The sequence below is a fragment of the Podarcis melisellensis genome, assembly GCF_964234715.1.
Source record: "Podarcis melisellensis genome assembly, chromosome: 3".
NCBI lineage: Eukaryota > Metazoa > Chordata > Lepidosauria > Squamata > Lacertidae > Podarcis > Podarcis melisellensis.
Window position 1 is genome coordinate 78,581,465 of NC_138530.1, and position 19,687 is coordinate 78,601,151.

At 41.6% G+C, this 19,687-nt stretch overlaps 1 protein-coding gene across 4 annotated transcripts in view; it reads left to right on the plus strand.

The window, feature by feature from the left end:
- BACH2 (BTB domain and CNC homolog 2) overlaps positions 1-19,687 on the plus strand; it is a 237,272-nt gene that overhangs the window by 144,961 nt on the left and 72,624 nt on the right. For all 4 annotated transcript variants that reach the window (XM_081906998.1, XM_081906997.1, XM_081907000.1 and 1 more), the window contains exon 2: positions 15,036-15,190. The gene's annotated coding sequence lies outside the window, so the exon portion shown is untranslated. The remainder of the gene's footprint in view (positions 1-15,035; positions 15,191-19,687) is intronic.

The following is a 19,687-nucleotide window of genomic DNA, read 5'->3' on the forward strand; positions in this document are numbered from 1 at the left end:
GTGTCCACCTATGTGTTTCTTAGGCTATGGCCTGGCCACCTGGTAGTCTTTTTTGGCTAATTTCCCTGTTTCAGCAAATAGCTGATTCCATGGGAGGGCATATTTTTGTCTATAAATGCTACACTGAAAAGGCACCTGTTCCAGAAGCCCAAGTGCTTGGATAATTGCAGCTTCCATTATATGTAAATATTAGCGTGGGAGTAAAATTACCACAGAAATCATGAAATCCTACCGCACTTATGAAAATAAATTCTTGGACTGAACCTTTTTCTTAAAAGTTCTCACCATCCACAAATATTTATTCTGCGGAAAATTGTGGGAAGTAGGATTGGCAGGTTATAATGTCTCATATTCGCAGCTGGAGAGTCTGCAAGGAGAAAGTAGTTCCTGTGGAAATAAAGGGATGTGCATTGTGTTCCTCAGTAATGTGTGTGTCCTGAAAGAAAGTGGATCAGTTGTGGAAAAGCCTTTGCCAATGCCTCATGTCATGCTCTCCTGGGTTGCGAAAAGCTTAGATATCAATGAAAAGACTTCTAGCTGTCCACGTGGAGAAAGAATTTGTGGGGGTGTTTTCAAACAAGTGGTTCCTGCTTGTGCATTCTGAGTATTGTGGAAAGGTGTGTCATGTGCCCTCATTAGTATCTGTTCTCAGAAAAATATGTTGGGTGGTTGTGTGTGTTTTTATAGTCTGCAAACAAAAGAAGCCAACAAAACAGGTCAGGAGTAGAGATTCAGTGGAGTGCCGTAAGGTGTCTGAGCTGCCCATTTCCAAGAGTTTGCCTTTTACCATCCCACAAGTGCCTTACATAACATGGGGAATTTTGGGGGGTAATCCTCTGATACAGCCTGAAAGTGTTGGGTGAAAGGAAGAAATAGGGGAGGTTTAGCGTGCAATCTAAAATCCTGCACCCCTTTGCCAAGACTTGAAAGAGAATATTATAACAAGGCAGGTTTTTCGTCAGTACGTTTTGTTAATTGTACATCCTAGTGATATTAATCACTCACTTTTTGTTGGGGCGGGGGAAATAAGTACTATAATGTTTTGAGTTGGGTGTTCCCTAGGAAATGAATAGTCTTTGCTGTGTACAGCGGCAGTTAAAGCGATGCCAGCGAACTTTTTGTGAGACATTGAGACTAGCAGCAAGTGTGATTGTACATAACTTTAATGATTTACAAAATTTATTTGAGGCTGAAAAGGCTAAACTGCAGCGCAGTGCGGAATCTAGAAGATCTTGTTGATTGAAAGGGTATGTGTGTCACTGAGTAGCCCTTTAAAGGGAGAGAGAGTGTTTACAGAACTCGCAAATGAATCGTACGCTCAGAAATGTAGGTCAGTCAGTGACCTCCCAATAGAATGAGGCAGCAGTTTAATAGTGCAACTGACAGCTCAGCAGCAGTAAACCTCACTGTCTCCAGGAAACTTGTCTTGACAAATGTAAACACATTATATCCTATATTACCCTGACTTATTTAATTTTTTCCCCCAATTGCCACAGCAGGAACCACAAACTGTCACTGTGGAGTCCCCTTTCCTCACTCCTCCTTGTCCCCAGAAGCAAATGTCTTGCAACAAAGCTTAATCTGTTGATGTTGGGAGACTGTATGCAGCATGCAAGGCTTGCATTGAACCTTTTGAAATAATAAAATTGTAGCAATGCTACATTTCTCCATAGTGGTAGAATGACTGAATAAAATTGAAATTCCTGTTTCCTTGCAGGAATGCTACCCCACCCTCACCCCTGCCCTGAAGAACAACCAGAATTTGATTATATAGCACCTAATCTTATCTGGTAGTTATTGCTATGATGGTCAGGAGATGGGCATGTGCTGATGTGCATGTTACATGCGGATTTCAAGTCATTAATAACTCTGAACACACACACACACACACACACACACAGAGAGAGAGAGAGAGAGAGAGAGAGAGAGAGAGAGAGAGAGAAGATAAGCACTGCTCAGCTAGTGCCTTAAGCTTCTGCTCTGCTCTGCTCCCAGTTATCACTGTCATTTGGGGAGTGAGAAAGTAGAAAACAAAATAAAAGTGTTTTGCACTGCATGATTATATTGAACTGTGTGGTCTGCCTGACCTGACAACCAGACTAGACTTTATATTTAGCCCGTGGAGGCAGCTGCTTGAAACAGCCTACACATGATGACATATCCTTGCCATCACCATAACATGTAACACTTCTTTACATGATTCTTCCATCTAACGTACAGATTCCACTTCAGTCTGGCCCGGTAATGTTGGCGGCTTGTGTGTGGAGAGTCAGAACATGAAGTAGGTGGAAAAATTGCACAAAGAGTAATGCTTCATATTAACTGTGACAGAATGTCACCATGTATAGACCATTATTTGAGCAATGTGCGGAGTAGACATCACTATACTGGCAACCCAAAGAGAGAAGAGCACCTGTGATATGCTTAGATCAGCTTTACCAATAATTCAGTAGTAGACTTGTCTAAAAAGGAGTATCTTTAGTCTTTCTTTCTTTCTTTCTTTCTTTCTTTCTTTCTTTCTTTCTTTCTTTCTTTCTTTCTTTCTTTCTTCGGGTTTTAAAACTTGGTTTAGTAGTAGTGGACTAGAATACGTGGGTGTAAATTACAGTTTCTTGATGTATGTGAGCTGAAACATTTGCTGTTCACAGCCTAATCTGCCTTGTGTGGCTTTTGAGAGGGGAGAATCGTATATGGCTACCCAGCACTACTTGAAGGATGGGTGGGATAAAACTGTTCCATTAAAAAAACAAATAGATGTTTTATTTCAGTATTCTGTTATACCTAACTCCACAGTACAGTGGTATCTCGGGTTAAGAACTTAATTTGTTCTAGAGGTCCGTTCTTAACCTGAAACCGTTCTTAACCTGAGGTGCCACTTTAGCTAATAGGGCCTTCCGCTGCTGCCACGCCACCAAGCACGCGATTTCTGTTCTCATCCTGAAACAAAGTTCTTAACCTGAGGTACTATTTCTGGGTTAGCGGAGTCTATAACCTGAAGCGTCTGTAATCTGAGGTACCACTGCAGCGAGCTGTTTACAGAATATCTGTAGTCTCCATTTTTTAAAAAAGTTTTTTTTTTTAAAAAAATGTTTATCCTGCTCTTCATCCCAAAAAGTCTCCCTGGGCATCTTTCAGATCAACAACATGGCAGTCCCTACTCTTGTTGTTGTGGCAGCATTCCATCAGTTTCAGGAAACAGTATAAAGAGACATAGCACTAAAATAAAATGGATTTGAGGTGTGGGGAGGACATAAACAAACACATACAAGTTCCCAGTTGCAAGTTTTTGTATTACCAGCTGGGCTGAAAAAATCAAATTTGCTGGTCTTTGAGACACTCCTAGAGAGTTGTCCTGCATCACTTCTCTCCCCATCGTTTCCTATAGCCTGATAAACTGGCTGCTGTTATGTGACAACTGATGGAAGGAGAAGCCTGGCTTCTCAGCAGACTTGTTACAGCCCTGAAGTAATTAATGGCTGCTGCAAGCTGAGTTGGAAAAGGAGCCTGATAAAGAGAGATTCTACCTTTTTAAAAAATCCACTTGCTTGTTTAAGCAAAAAGCTTCTTACAGTTGTCTCATGAAACACTTTGTTTAAAGAGGCATGCAGATGCAGTGTTAAATAGATACAGTGATTTTATTATCACTACATCATCATCATCTAATGGGCAAGTTCAGTGCCGCCAGGTTTATATGCAGTCTTCAAAATCTGCAACATTTGCAGCCACCAAACCTATTCAAGTTTTCACGTAAATCCAAATATGCTAAATGGGCCTTATTCCCAGGTAAATTTGTACAGGATGGCAGCCTTACTGCATATGTTTCCTAGAAAATCTAATATTACACAAAGGGCAACTTGCATACATATGTCCTTTATTATTCCTCAGTCATAATACCATGTGTGAGACACACGGGTACGTTTGAATTAATATAATTTCTTTTTCTTGGATATGGTTTTCTCTGCATTCCTGAGCAGGTCCCATTTTGTTTTTCATTTAATGAGCTGTAAAGATAAACTGTAATTCTGAGCCAAGTTGAAGAATTACAGATTTCCGTTCCAACAGCCCTTGCAGATAGAGTAGTCTTTGTTTTTCCAATCACTCCCAAACATTCTTGGGGTTGTTGTTTTTAAGTTGTAACTTAAAGGATTTTTGCCTTGATCCAGCTCTATTTGCAGGTAAAATTGGTATTAACATGTGACCACTTGTGCCAGAATGTTAGTGGGAGTGAATAATTGAATGTCATTGAAAGGTGCTTTTCTAAACCTCAGGCTCCAGCATTGCAACCAGCATTTCTTAACAAGGAGTCTCTGGAAAATTTGCTATGACTACAATTAGCTACATGTAGTTATGATGGATCTCTATTATAGTCTACTCCAGAATGGCAAATTTGTGGCCTTCCAAGAAGTGTCTGGCTTACAACTTCCATCAGCCCCAGCCACCATGGCTGGAGTAATGGGAGTTGTTAACCAATATCATCTGCAGCGTCTTGGGGAAACTATAATTTGCTTCCTTTTTAACCAGGAATGGAGGCTCATAGTGACTGGCCCAAGTTCACTCTTGTCTCCCAAGACCCAGTACAACAGCCTAACCAGTACACCACACTGGTTCACACTGACCAAAGTTGGGGTGGGCGGGGAGTATAGCTTATCTAAAACAAATAAGAGACCCGGAAAACAGATTTCTAAAGTCATCAAGCACCTGCTTTATGAAGACAGCATTCTTTCAAATATTAGAAGCTAAATTTCTGTCTTTTTTCCCCAGTAGTTCAGTAAAGCAATCTTTTGCTTATTTCTGTCCCTTTGTAAATTGAATAGTACCATTTTTATTTTTAAGTTAGCTCACTAGTTTTTTTCTCTTGCTCTTGTCAAATTCTCTTCTGTCTTTGTTCTTCTCCTTTTAAAAGATGTTGCAAAATGAACTACATTTGGTATACATTTTGCTTCTTTGCTCTACCATTGAACAATGGCAGAATATTTAGATGTCGTTTGAATGCCACCCATTGGTGCACAGAATGTGCCCTTCAGAAAGATTAATGCTGTCTGCAGCTTTCAAACTATGCTCAAGTTCCACCTTATTTTTGACCAAAATGTTTTGACCAGAATGTTGCATTCTCAGCTGACTGTGTGTGTGTGTGTGTGTGTTTTGCACTTTCCCCTTAATTATGATTGGCTTTTTATAATCCTGCCCTCTTCCAACTTTCCCCCATCTCTGCAGTTGTTGTTTTTTTGAACCAGTTTGCAAGTTACAAAAAAATTGCTCTGCTTCAATTGAAACATTTAAAGGAAGATTTCTGGAGCTTATGACATCCCACAGCAAGTCATTAGCTATCATGGCTCTCTCTCACCATGAGTGGGAACCACATTTCTGACTTCACACATGAACAACTAATCTCTCTCAGAATAAGTACATTTTGAAGAATTCTGGAGGTTTTTGGCTGTGTTAAAGAAAATAAATCAGGTAAAAAATGGATTTGTGTTGCTGTTCCAGTTAACAGGAGCTAGCTGTAAAGGAACAGGTCACCATATCACCACCATGCAATTCAGCCTTCTATCTGAAGTCGATTGCCTGCTTTTAAAAACTGATTCCCCCTCAGTTATAAGTGAAATTGTATCTAATAATGCTATGTGAGTAGTATGTCATACTAGAGAAAATATATGCAGAGTTTGGGAGGCTGCAGGTACTATTTATGTTTTCATTAAATCTCTGTTATTTCTTTGACTTCTCACACAGGAATCCTGTCAGGAAATATTGAGTCAGATATCAGTTTCTTAATTTAAGCAAATGCTATAGCCTAGTCAGGTGCCAAAAACTTTATACTCATGAACACACCACATCTCAAAACTGTAATTTAAAATTAATTGCAGGCAATATCAATCCAGGGCTTTCAGTCCAATCATTTCATCACCACAGTTAATTAGCTGGATACCTGAAAGACTTCCAAACGCCAGCCAAGAGGTTGCCGCCTTTGCATTAAGGACGCATAAAAACCAAGGGAAGAGTAAAAATCAAAAATTCTCTTCTTTCTTCACAAGCAGCTCCTTAAATGTGTGCCTATTCCCCACTCTCCTCTAGGTCAGTCTACTTGCATTGTTCTTCCAATCCTTTGTTGCAGTTCTTTCCCTCAATGTTCTCAAAGCTGTAGCAAACACAACTGAAACGACAACCCTCTTTCCAATCCATCTGCTGTTCCTTTGTCTCACCAAACATCATCTCAAGCTATGCCCTCTGCTCTAACATCAATACATCCTGATCCAATGAAGGAATCTGCATTTGGATATAGATTGAGATGCGTGCACAAAAGTGTGTTGATGAAAACCATTAGAGGTTGGTGCTGCAAGCATTGCGAGTATTGCTCACCTGGCTCCTTAACACTACATGTTACTGAGGGGGAGAAGCAAACCAGTGGGGAGCTTGGCGTAGCGCAGGCTTAGCAGAGTCAATCCAGTACTCCTGCTGCCACTCCTGAGCCAAGCTCCCCATCACCTCTCTCTCTTGGTAACCAGCAGGGACACGTGGTGTTGGGAGACAAGGTGAGAAACACTACCTTACTGGCCACTACTGGTGATAATCCCACCACCTTGGTCATAGGCATCACATGGAGTTAATTGTTACTGTGTTGGATTTATTCGAACTGCCAAAGCAATGGGGCTTAAACTTTCTACCATCAAGAAATTTCCACATGCTGTGTGTCTGCCAGAGAACCATATGGAACTCCTTCAAGTTGCAGAGGGTTCAGGAACTGATTCTAGAATGATCAAATGGGTTGCTTGCCAGATATGTTAAGCCCCCCCCCCTCTCTCTCTCTGCGTTTCTATTAAGAACGGGCTCTATCATGCAGCCAACCCTTCCCTGTTGCCACCTGTTCCAGGGAACAAAATAGGTACAGATATGCTGTCGTTTCGGAAAGGTTGGTCACCAGTTCTGACCTCAGCACTGGCAGTGTTGACATTCTCTTTTAAAGTTGCACCGGGTTAGAGTCTCATGACAAGCCTTCATCTTCATGTGGAGATTTGTAGGTTGATGCCACCATGAACTCAATACCACAACACATGTCTGTAGTGCTACATATTTCCTAGTTGGTGTAAAGCATTTTTCATAGAGCACACTTGAAGCTGAGTGACTTCTTTTTTTGGATAAAATACAGTACATGTGCTCCTGTTTAACATTGGGGTGGAAATCAGTCACTACCTCCTAAAAGATTTCTCTGAATTTTTCATTCTTGTCAGAAAGAGTCTTTAGTGTGGGACTTTAAAGACTAAATGTTCATTTTGATGGAAACTTGTGAAGGAATATAGTAATATCTCTCTCTCTCTCTCTCTCTCTCTCTCTCTCTCTCTCTCTCTCTCTCTCTCTCTTTCTCTCTTTTATACCAGAAAGCCAAACTTGGACTTGGAATCCAATTCTAGAGATAGTCTCTGTCACAATTACCATCATTCATATTCTCTCTCTCTCTCTCTCTCTCTCGCTCTCTCTCTCTCCCTCCCTCTCTCTCTCCCTCCCTCCCTCCCTCTCTCTCTCTCTCTTGTATTAAAGTATGATTCACAATGTCAATACATAAGCAAAATCTGACTCTGAGGTATGTTTTCTTCAATTAAACAGATCTGGGAGCACATGTGGAATTATATGGTTTTGTTTATCCACGGGTTTTTTAAACGTCAGCAGAAGGTAAAAGAAATAAACAAAACCCCAAATTGAGTCAGTATTGGTTATTAATAGAGAAAAGTAATTGATGACTCAAGCATTCAATGCTATGGCAGTTTCCGAGTTTCGGTTTCATGTTAAGTTCTTTTTAGGAATAGTTTTTGTTTTAAAATTGAAGTCAGATTTGTGTTCTACATCACTGCTCAGTCAGAAAAGCAGTAATAAGCTTGGGCAGAAGACTGCTTTGGATCTGTGTAATAAAAGTAGTCCAGCTAATAGGATGAAGTAGATGACGTATAGATCTTTCCCTTTACAGTTATAACTGGGGAAATTTGTATCTATATTTTCATTTGTTAAAGAAACAACTGAGTCAAACTGTAGCACTTGCTGAGTTTCCTTTATTAGTCATTTCAGTCAGGGTGTATGTTAAATTGGTGAGTCAGAAGCTGAGATGCAAAATATGTTTCTGAATGACAGACAGAAACAAAGCACAACTTTGAAAAAAACCAAGTGCATTATATTTATTATTGCTCGTTCATTGGTAGTCTAAAATGCACTGGACGTTATAGATTCCTCTTATTAAAACCCATCCAGTCCTGCTGCAATTATTTGGGGGGGGGAGGGAGGAAACTGAAGTTGGAACTGTCTGGCACATCTAATTTTTGGATTGGAGAACAAATTCCTAGTGAATGATTTCACTGCCTGTAGTGCTGTCTGATTCAGTTACGGCATTTGATGGGACTTGTTGGAAGTATTAGCAAAGACAGGATGTTACTACATTTGAGGTCATATAATTGTTGTTGTTTTAAATATGTGCTTTGCATTCATGGCATTGAATTCAGTGACATAACAGTCCCGTCCTTAAGGTACTCCACCTACTCAAACCTGAGCCAACAAAACACTCCGAGGATTGGAGCATAAGGCTTGTACTATTACGATTTTTCTGTGCTAAGTCTGAATTTGATTTAGCTTTAGCCTGCAGGAGGTCTGCAACATCTCAGCTAACTCAATCTCGGGATCCCCGTATTCACCAGCAGAGCTATTATTGTAAATAGTATTTGCAAAGCTTTTACCTATCACATCTGGAGGAGAAACAAATGTTACTACTAACAAATGACACCTAACATATCTAACACCTAACAAATAATGCATGGTGTTGGCAATCCTAAACAACTGTATGTGTTTGGCCATGGTTGGCATATCTGGACCCTCTGTGTGATTCCCCCCCCTCCATTCTTTTATTGCTTTTGCCTGTCCCACCTAGCACCTAAGTGGCTGCTTGCGTCAGTGAGCCATGCCACTCTTCTGTGTAGTTGGAGGGGAAACATTGCAGCAATGTTGCTTGTTCCTAATGTAAAAGAATGTATAAAGCTTGGGACTGAGTTACGTGAGAAACTGCTTTGCCTCTTTCTTATTATTATTTAAATTTGTATCTTGCCCTTCCTCGAAAAGGGTGGCAAACACAGCAGTGATAAAGCAATATGGCAAATACAACAGGCACCCACTGTTTGTGCTTCATGGAAACAACTGAGGACATTTTTGTTTTGAGAAACTTTTCCAGTTGGCTGTTTTTGTTTCCTTTTAAAGGTCTGTGCTTTGGGTATTTGTTATTATTTAAATCTATCTTTAGTTGTTTTCTAACCTATTTTTAGTTGTTTGTATGTAGCTTATGTGGAAGACGATTCATAAAGATGGTGGTGATGGTTTAAGGTTGATATATGACAAAATGCCGGTAGATTGGGAGACTCTTAATCTCAGGGTTGTGGGTCTGAGCCCCACTTTGGGCAAAACAATTCCTGCATTGCAGATGGTTGGACTAGATGGTTGGACTAGGTGACCCCTTGTTCCTTCCAACTCTAAAATTATCTGATTCTATGAAATGCTTACACAAAGGATGCATGAATAAAACCCAAGTATAGCTATTTTAGCACAAAGGCCTAATTTATCAGGGGTTAGAGGGGGCTACAAGCCCTTGGATCCATGTTGTGCAGGACTGCCATATAGACAAGTCCTAAATAGTATCTTGCAGATTTTTATAGACACACGAGTGAGAAACTTGACACCAGTATATCTTCTTATCTCTTGTAGAGAATGTCTCTGCTCCAGTGTTAGAAAGTCCCATTGTTCTAGGTGCATTTTGCGACAGGGAATTTCATTAGGGCGAGCAGTTTCTGAGCTCTGGGCGTAGTACTGCACCTAAGATTTCAGATTAAAATTGCAGAGTGGAAGGAAAGGAGGACCTTGTTCTGCTTCCTCACTTCCAGGTACTCTCTGAAGACTGGAGAAGAGACCTTCTTAAGAATATTAGGGGGGGTGGGCAAGGGAAGGACTAGACCATGTGAAAAATGAACATAATATTTTAGCTGCAGTTCATTCATTTTCAGCTTTGTATTCTTGTTATAAAAAAGCATGCCTACACATTCCGTAGTGCCCATAATCTAGGATTAAGGTGCTGTTTAGCTCCTAGCTTTCACATCTCAGTTTCCAACACTTCTCTACTCCTGAGGCAGCACATCTTTGTGTAAAAGGGATGTTTATTTCTGGAAAGGGAAGGGGGAAGCGCCAGGGCATTACACTTGAATTGAGTGTATGAAATTGCAATGAATTAAACAGGGCAATGTGTTTTTAAAATGAAATATGCAAATTTCTTCCAGTTGTGTTGGAATCTATGGATTTGATTTTGGTCTCTAGGTGTGTTTCCCCGCCCCTTTGCTTAGGTATGCTATTTCCCTGTGCAAGCTAAGCCAAGCCAAGCACAGACACAAGTATCAAACCACATTCCATGCTCCCACGACTCTAGGGAGGGCCTGTGTTTCAAAAACAATTAAGAAGTAATATACATGGAAGTGGGAAGATTAGAAGGGAGGGGAGCAGAGAAAGGTTTCTTACAGAGGTACATCCATGCATTGAGCACCAGCCCTTACTATGCAAATTTAGGCAGGTTTCCCCGCTGCTGTGTCTTGTGCAAGCGCAGTCCAACTTTCAGTAGAAACTGCTGCTGTGCACCTTCTGTCAACAAGACTTTCCATGCATCCTGTGCTGCCTAAGGACAGAGCTCCAGTTTTATGGCACTCTTGGCCTGACCCACATGCTTCTGGTATTCATGGATACAGTGGTACCTCTGGTTACGAACACTTCTGGTTATGCACGCTTCAGGTTACGAGTTCCGCTAACCTGGAAGTAGTTGCTTCTGGTTGCGAACTTTGCCCTAGGATGTGAGCGGAAGTCGCACGCCAGAGGCACGCGTGCAGCGGGAGGCGCCATTAGCGAAAGCGTGCCTCAGGATAAGAACAGTTTCAGCTTAAGAGCGGACCTCCGCAATGAATTACCGTAAGTTCGTAACCAGAGGTACCACTGTATGTGATACAATATATGCATACACAAAGCAGAGCCAATAGGGTGATTCACTTCTTCACTCACAGCTGCCCCATACCCCTTAATTTTGAACATTTCTATCTAGATAAAATGTAAATAGTTTATTGCTTCAATTAACTTGGAATTCCAAGTAGTTGTTGGCAGTGGCAGACCTGCATTTTTGGGGCCCTGAAGCTTGAACTGATATGGGGCCCCCTTTGCAACCAGCAACAAAGTTTGAGTAACCACAGTTATCTTCTTCAGTGGATTTGTTCCTTGACAGATCACCACATTAAAAGGGGGGGGGGGAAGGTACTACATCTTACATTTTGATTAAAATTGCTGCATTGGATTATCTCACATATCAAAGTCACTGGTGTGAATAAAAAATTATTATGCCTTATAGTTTTTGAGGTATAGCTCAGTTGGTAGAGCATGAGACTCTTCATTTCATGGTCATGGGTTCGAGCCCCACTTGGAGTGAAATATTCCTGCATTGCAGGAGGTTGAACGAGATGATCCCTTTGACTAAAGATACCTGGGATCTTCTGCATGCAAAGCATGTATTCTGCTAGCAAACCGTGACCAGTTCCTCAAATATAGTGATACAGGAACATAGGAAGCTGACTTATATTAGGTCAGGCCAGTGTTGCCTGCTCTGACTGGCAGGAGCTCTTCGGGGTCTCAGGCAAAGCCTGTGTATTTTGAAATACCCGGACACCTTTATCTTTTGGAGTGGGCGGGGCAGTTGAAATTCTGGGTTAACTATTCAATTGTCTTCTGCTGGGCTGCCATGAATTTTAAAGGGATCAAGTTGCCCTCCCCCCCCCCAAAAAAAAAGTTGTTGTTTTTTGTTTTGGCACTTCCATTTCTAACTTCAGTCCAGGAAAAAGAACTTTTTGGCTTCAAAATTTCCAGGCCTGCTATTCCTCAAAATGAGGTTAAGCATAGAATGTGCCAAACATTTCCTCAAATGCTGTTTGGTACAGAAAGGAATTCAAACATTCGCAACTTGTTTTGACTAAGTTTAGGGAAGTGACCTGATCCATTTAAACTAAAAACTAAGCAGGGTCCTATTATATACTTGCGAAGCCTTCCCCCAATGTGTCTGTAAGCAGTTCCAGCTAGAGCTGAGCTTTTTTATTTGGCCACATGAGCTAAGTGAACTCTTGGAGACACACACTGTGTGTGTGTCTCTGTGCGTGCGTGCGTGTTCATTCTACATATGTTCAGTCAGGGACCTTCGTCTGAGAAACTCAGGGATTTTTACAGCCTTTCCTCACCTTAAGATACCTGTTTGAATTTCTGTGTGTTCAGAATAAGGTTATAAAAGCATAGTGATGGTGCTACTAGAGGGAAAACTACATGGGTGTGCTATATTTCAGTGGTCCTACTTCACCAGTAAGGAGGAAGACGGAGAATCTGTCCATTACATCATAGTTGTAGCAATTGAAGCAGTGTCTTTCCCCTTGACTTTAGGGAACTTCCTGTAGTAGTCCGCACTCAGGCTTGCAGGACTTTAAAGCCAGAACCATGTCTTTAGCACAAATTGATAGCAGTGAAGTTCAGAAAGAATTTGGTGGTTTGGAGGATTTGTGGAGAGCTCCAGGTAGAAGCTGAATTGCTGCATTTTTGAGCTAGTTGAAGTTCCTTTGTGGTTTTTAAGGTCAGCCCAACATACACTGCATTTTACAAGCCAAGTCATGTGTATTGTTGCAAACCAGTATTATTTAAAATATAGGAACAGTAATCCTTGCTTTGTCTTAAAGGGATGTTGTGAAGCATCTTAAGATGATGTATGTGAGATGCTCTGAGCGCTTGGAGTGCCCTATATAAATGTGCATTGCTGCTTGAAAGGACGCTCTCTACTTATGCCATCTTCTGCTTTGTTGTGTTTTGTTTTTAAAGTGTCTCATTTCCACTTCATTAATTCTAATTTCTGCTTGAGTTCATTCAGGCTGAAACAGAAATCACAGTCCATACCATGGTGATCTTGCAACATTTGAAGCAATCAGTCTTGCTGGTTTAGTGCATAACTTTCAGATGTCATGGCAGTTTCTGGAACAGGTCTAATCAGCAAGTGATGTGTTGTTCAAGGAAGAAGGGGGCAGAATTAGAAGCCTGTCCTGGTGGAAGATAATGCTTTTTCTTCCACCCCGTCCCACTCCTCTTCAGCAATTTCGTTCTTCCAGATTATTTTCCCAAACAAGTAGCCTCCAGCTGTGGCAGAATAGCCTCAAGGCAGAACACACATCTTAAACAATATTTCTGCCAAACCAAACTCCTTGTTTGTTTGTTTGTTTGTTTGAGTGGTTGCATTTGGAGCAGCAGACATGGGTAGATAGATGAGCATTGCTTTCTAGAGATTTGTGGGAAGCCTATTCTCTATACTCAGTTTTGTTAATCTATGATCTACATCTACAACTACCTCCATGAGCATATAGCTGCATTCTGTTGTACCGACCTTGTTTGTGTGGCTTGGAGTGTGAAGCCAATGCAGGGAAAGGATTCATATATACTTGGGTGGAGGTGTTTTACATCAAATCTTGATCAATGGGAGTATGTTCTCCCTCCTTGTGCCTGTTTTTTTTTTGTTTTGTTTTTTTGGTGTGTGTAACGAAATTATTTCTATTAGTCATTCCCACATTTCAGAATAAGAATAGCTGTATAAAACAGAAGCATGGGATGGAGTTAAGACTAGACACAGATGTTTAGCAATGCATTAGGACAAGGTTAGATTACAACTTACCCTAGCCTGACCCCTGAGCAGAGAAATTCCTGCTTTCATTTTATAGGTCATGTGTTAAACTTAATACGCTCTGGCTCACTCAGTGTAGTGTAAGGATATCTGGGGAACACAGGGAGAGAAATAGAGAGTGAGACATTTGCAGAAACAGAATGAAATGTGTGGGATGCAGTCCCAGGCTTCTACAGCAGTGAACATCAATCACACCTTCCAAGAACAGGGTGGACCTGGTTCTCACTGAGGTGGCAAAGTTATGTTTGGGCTCTGCCACGTCAAGACTGTCCCGTGCTATGAAATGGCCACCCACTGAAAAAGAAAAAGGTGTGTACATATAGATATCTGGCATGCCAGAAAGAAGCCTTGGCTAGAATCTTCTTCCCCGAATCCTTGTGCTTGAATCTTGCTTGTGGGTTGCCTACAAGCCTCCGGGCAGCTACTGTGAGAACAGAATGCTGGACTAGATGGGCCATTGGCATGATTCAGCAGGGCTGCTCTTATGTTTTTGTGTTAGCTTTCACATAAAGCCTGGAGTGAAACAGCAGAGACATCTGTACTAGGCCACAGACTTTCCCATCATGTCTCAAGTTTCTCCCACCTCCATTCCAACCTTCCTCCCAGAACAATTGTAATTTGACTGGAAAAAGCAAATGGGGCTCTGTTATGACAAACGCACACACTACTAATTTTGCTACACATGGACTTGTTGATATGTGCTTTTCATCTTTCTCTACAAATTATTTAAGATTTTACCATCCAGGTAGAACTTGAGTTCTGTATTTATTGAGAATGGTTTATGCAGGCTCTCTGCCCCACCTTACTTTATAGATTGGCAGACAATAGTAGATGACCCGGTGTATAAGGCACTATGTTCCATGCTTTCAGAAAGTAATTTCTTCTTTGTGGTTTTCTGTGGTGCATCAAAGACTGGTTATGTGCCTGTACAGAACAGCATTTGGAATATTCCAGAGCTAAGCTACTGAAACATTTATGTAGGCCACAAATGACTAACACAGGTAGGTATAACTAGACAAGCGAATTTTTAAAGAAATGTTAGCTGGATTTTTGTGGGGTTTTTTTTTTGCGTGTCTGTGTGTGACTCTGGCTTCGCTCATTATCAGAACATCCTGAGAATGCTTATTGATTGAGCTTCTGTTCTTCAGTGGCATTAAAGAAATGAGTCAATGTATAGCTTTTAATTCATTATGAGATTATAAAATTTTGTAGGGGAAAGGGGATGCTTGTGCCAATGCAAACCTGTTTTCTCAAATGTGCCCTGATGTTTTGTTATGTTTAGGTTGCCACCAGAGAAGCTGAGCTGCCAGAGGCTTGCCCTGTGAATCTTCAGGCGTTCTTATCTTAATGGATTGCTGTAACCTACTAATCTCTCCATTTGTCCACTTCCCTGTTTCGTGAGAATATTAGCCAGCACAGATCCTGGGAAAGTTACATGTAAGTCCTACTTTTGATTCCTATTTCATCAAAAACAAAACAAAACAAAACCTATGCAAAGAAGGGGGGGGGGGTCCAACTGGTAAAGGGGGGGGATCCATATAGCACTTGTTAAATCATCCTAAAAGCTGTAATTCGTCAGATAACATTAGACTGTGAATAAATTGATCTTGAAGTACTTATTGTCTCTTTAAAAACTAAATGGAGAATGTAATTTTGTCAATTTGTGGGCTTCCTAAGTATGTTTTCTGCCACAGCTGAACTTGTCACAAAGCACTTTATAAATAGCTTAGGCTTTTTTAGCTTAGGCTTTTTTCTCAAAAGTAGGCTAAGTTGATGTGGTGTGTGTTTGTGCATATATATGCGCAAAACAGGGTAATATTTCAGTTGAGGTGTGGAGAGGTTGTACTGATAAATCACTTCTCAGAATCAGCCTACAGATTCAGCCAGACATCTCCCCCCCCCCCATTAAAAAATACAGTGTGGCAACTCCTGCATTTCAGTACCCAAGTATTGGCATTTTGGGGAAATCAGGGGTTTCGAAGCTTCCAAAATATACAGAGCTAGCTACATGACAGATTCCCGGTTACTTATTTCTGTGCAAGTAGCTAGTGTGTGTTAACAGAAGAAACTAGTTGCTTGAATCTATCCCTAATGAAACAGTTGCATATAAAATGTGTACCACGTAAACACACTAGATGGATGCCTTTGGTAGCACACTTCAAATGGTGCTTAGGTTATTATTCCGAAGCAAAATCAAAGTAGGAATTTAGGAACTCACATACTCTGGTGACTTCCAATGTGTCTTTCTTGCTGCATAAATACAGAGTGCGCACTCAGAGTGATGCCTACTCAGAAACATTATGCCTCTAAATACCAATTGCTAGGGAAGAACAGCAGAAGAATACTATTGCCCACATGCCCTGCTTTGTGGGCTTTCTGTAGCTGTCTGCTTAGCCACTGAGAGAACAGAATGCTGTGCTGGATAAGCCTGTGGTCTGATTTCCTCAGGATTCTTGTCCTCTTTCTGTTTTCTGCTTTTCTTTTTGCTTTCTTGGTGACAAGGGCTGTATTTAATTAGATGCCGGGGCTGAATTTGATGCAGCGACTGTTGCTCCACGTGCTTTTCAACATAGAACTGCCCCAGTCAGGGCAAATGGAGGACATGGGCGGGTATAGAACCTCCCTTCATTTCTGCCTTTGTACCTTGCAACTTTTCAAGTGCTTCTCTTATTTTCTCTTCGAGCTGTTGACAACTCATCTGATGGGCTTTTGAGAGCAGAATAATATGAGGGTGTGCGTTTTAAAATTAGACAGTGCTGTTTGTTATGCAGGAGGAGCAGTGCTAAGATAACATGCCTCTGCGCATCTGAGAATCATATGGCCCTGCGTATTTTACCAGTATCAGCCTGGAGTTCTCCCACTGTTTCCAACCAGTGAATACATGTCTTATACAGTGGATGCTCGAGTTGCGAACGTGATCCGTGCGGGAGGCACATCCGCAACCCGCAGTGCCATGTCTGCACATGCATGGGTCATGATTCGGTGCTTCTGCACATGGCCAAAGCGCGATTTAGTGCTTCTGTGCATGCACGAGCGCTGAAACCCAGAAGTAACCCATTCTGGTACTTCTAGGTTCGGCGCGGTGCGCAACTCGAAAACACATAACCTGAAGCATCTGTAATCGAGGTATGACTGTACTGGGTTATGCCATCTGTCTATGCATCCCAGCATTGTCTACTCTGATTGGCAGTAGTATTCCAGTCAGCCTTAGATTCACCTCAGCTGGTACCTGACCCTTTTAGCTAAAGATGTTGGGGATTCAACTTAGGCCCTTCCACATGGAAAGCACATGAGATATGACCCCTCTACTCCTTAATTTCCAGAGCTGACTTGAATTTTGGGGCGCTGTTTTGAAATTGCTTACCTCTGCATGCTTTCCCACATTCCTGTACGAGCCGTGCAACCTGTAATAATCCATTTGTAACGTACGTAATCCACTTCAAATGGACTGTTCAAGGACAAAATAACCCTCTGGCCCTCTCTTCTCCAAATGGATCTTGAGAGCAAAGGGCTTCCCCATAAAGCCAGAGAAAAGCATTATGTTCCATTCATACAATTGAAAACTTTGAAAATCAAAATAACTGGCGAGGAACATCAACGCTGCTGGTATTCACACTCCACATTCTTTCGCCTGCTCATAATTACTAGAAAGTGCTCTCGCACTGAACTGTCAGACAACAGGCAACAGCGTTGATCACACACCGCTTTATGTATGTCCTACATGTGGATGAATGGTAGGACACAAACCAATGGCTTCAAGTTACAAGAAAAGAGATTCTGATTAAACATCAGGAAGAACTTTGACCGTAAGAACTGTTCAACAGTGAAACAGACTCCCTTTATGCTGCACCCTTAATTTGGTACTTTTATACTCCACTCTTTCTCATAAAGCAGGGTACCTGCCTCTACTACCACCCATTTTGTCCTCATAACAACCATGTTATGGTTAAAGGAAGCACTTCTGTTGTGCAGTGGGTCAGTGCGTCCGCCTGTGAACCATTGCAGGGTGCTGAATTTGATGACCCTTGGGGTCCCTTCCAACTCTACAATTCTGTGAATGATGTTGTTAAATAAAATGATAGTGTACCATTGGACAATTGAGTAAAAGGAAGGATATGCCTTATACTATGGACAGGAAGATTGTACCATTGAGCTCCATGTTCAGTGTTAGCTCCCTGATTCAAAGGTTTTGCTTAGGAGCATGTGTCAAAAGAGGGAGAAGGGGAACAAGAAAGGTCAAGCTATCCACGAGAGAAAATTTGAAACTATTTTTGTGTGTGTTAGTGTCCCTGCCTCCAGACAGCTTGTCATTTCATTCCTGTTTCCTGTCTTCCACATGGACAAAAAGCCTAAATTGATGGAGCATGACTTAACATTGCCCATCCTATTCTTCCCAACCCTGCTTTGCCTGTATGACCTATGTGTCCCAGTGTAGTCACTGTTTATTGTATTTGCTTTATTTCTACTGTGGCTCTTATATTTATCAAGGTTTGTGAACCTCAGAGCTTATGGCCAAATGTGGCCCTCTAGGCTTTCCTATCTGGCTCTTAAAACACACCTTACTGACCCTTCTTTGTATCCCGAGCGCTTTGCTTGGCTGGAATGTGCCTTAAACTCCCACAAGAGATTTCTGACAGTGTTGGTGATTGTGTTGTTTTTGAAGGAAGGAGTGAAAGTGGAACTAGAGTCAAGGAGAGAGACAACAGTGCTTAGTAGCAGCTTGCAAGCATGGGAATGAGGACAGCTTAAATCCACAATGTGAAAATGTTGGAGCACAACTCAAGGCAACCGTAGAAAGCTTTGAAACACAAAGTTTAGGTTGGCAAAATCCCATGTGCATTGGTGCAGTTTGCTGATAAGCTCACAAAAATATGGACCTATATTTCCCAGATTTGGGTCTTTTAGTTGAAGCTTCCCAGTTCCGTTGTAAATGTAAATGACCTCAGAACTGTCAGGTTTTTGTAAACGGGAAAGTGCCACCAGAACCACTTGTAATACTTGGGATCTTTTTTTGTCTTTGGGCATGCTGCTACTTTAGACGAGGCTGGGTACTGTGGTGCCCACTATTCATAGTCTTGGGGGTCATGTGATTATTTGCAGCTGCTCAGATAATTCTACCAGGATAACCCAGAAAGAATTTGTAGAATGAAAACTGCACTGGATCAATGCTCAGGAACGTGAAATATTCTGTATAAGGACATCTGTCATTCACACTCCTGGTGTCCCTAGCACAAGTTTAAACTACCCCTTTCTTGAAAACGGCTTCACACATTGCACTTTTCATTCAGATGTGCAAGTGAACCACTTTTATGTGTACCCAGGAACGTTCATGTGTGGACGTGTGTGTTCTCTTTGTGCATTGTACAGCTCCAGGCTCCCTCTTGCATGTGCATGCTGTGGCCTGTGTCCACCATGTAACATTTGAAGGGGCCCAGCGTCTCTGAGCCTATTCTGTACTTGGAAGGTATCAAGTACACTATTCAAGGATAACCATCTTTGGATTCAGACTTGGTGAAGGATTTATAGCCTGATTCAAGAACATGCCACAGCGGCAAACGGAATATTTAGAGGAAAGCAGGCTGCATACACGCCAGTGCAAGGTTGAAAATCAGCACATAATGCTGGCACAGCCACCACTGTACTTCAGACTGCAGGCAGTACTTCAGAGCGGACACTTAGGATGTGAATTAATGTGCTTAAATCTTTGTGCTAACGGAACAAAGAAGCTGATTAAAGGTGTACGGCAAGCATGAATCATACATAGTGGTGCCTAAAGGAATAGTGTGTGTGTGTGTGTGTGTGTGTGTGTGTGTGTGTGTGTGTGTGTGTGTTAAACGAGTGGGTTTTGAGCCAGCAAATGCTGTCATTATGGCTACTTTTAGCAAGTGCTGCATTCTTGCTTCAGAGCAGTCTATTTCACATAGCGTTACAAGA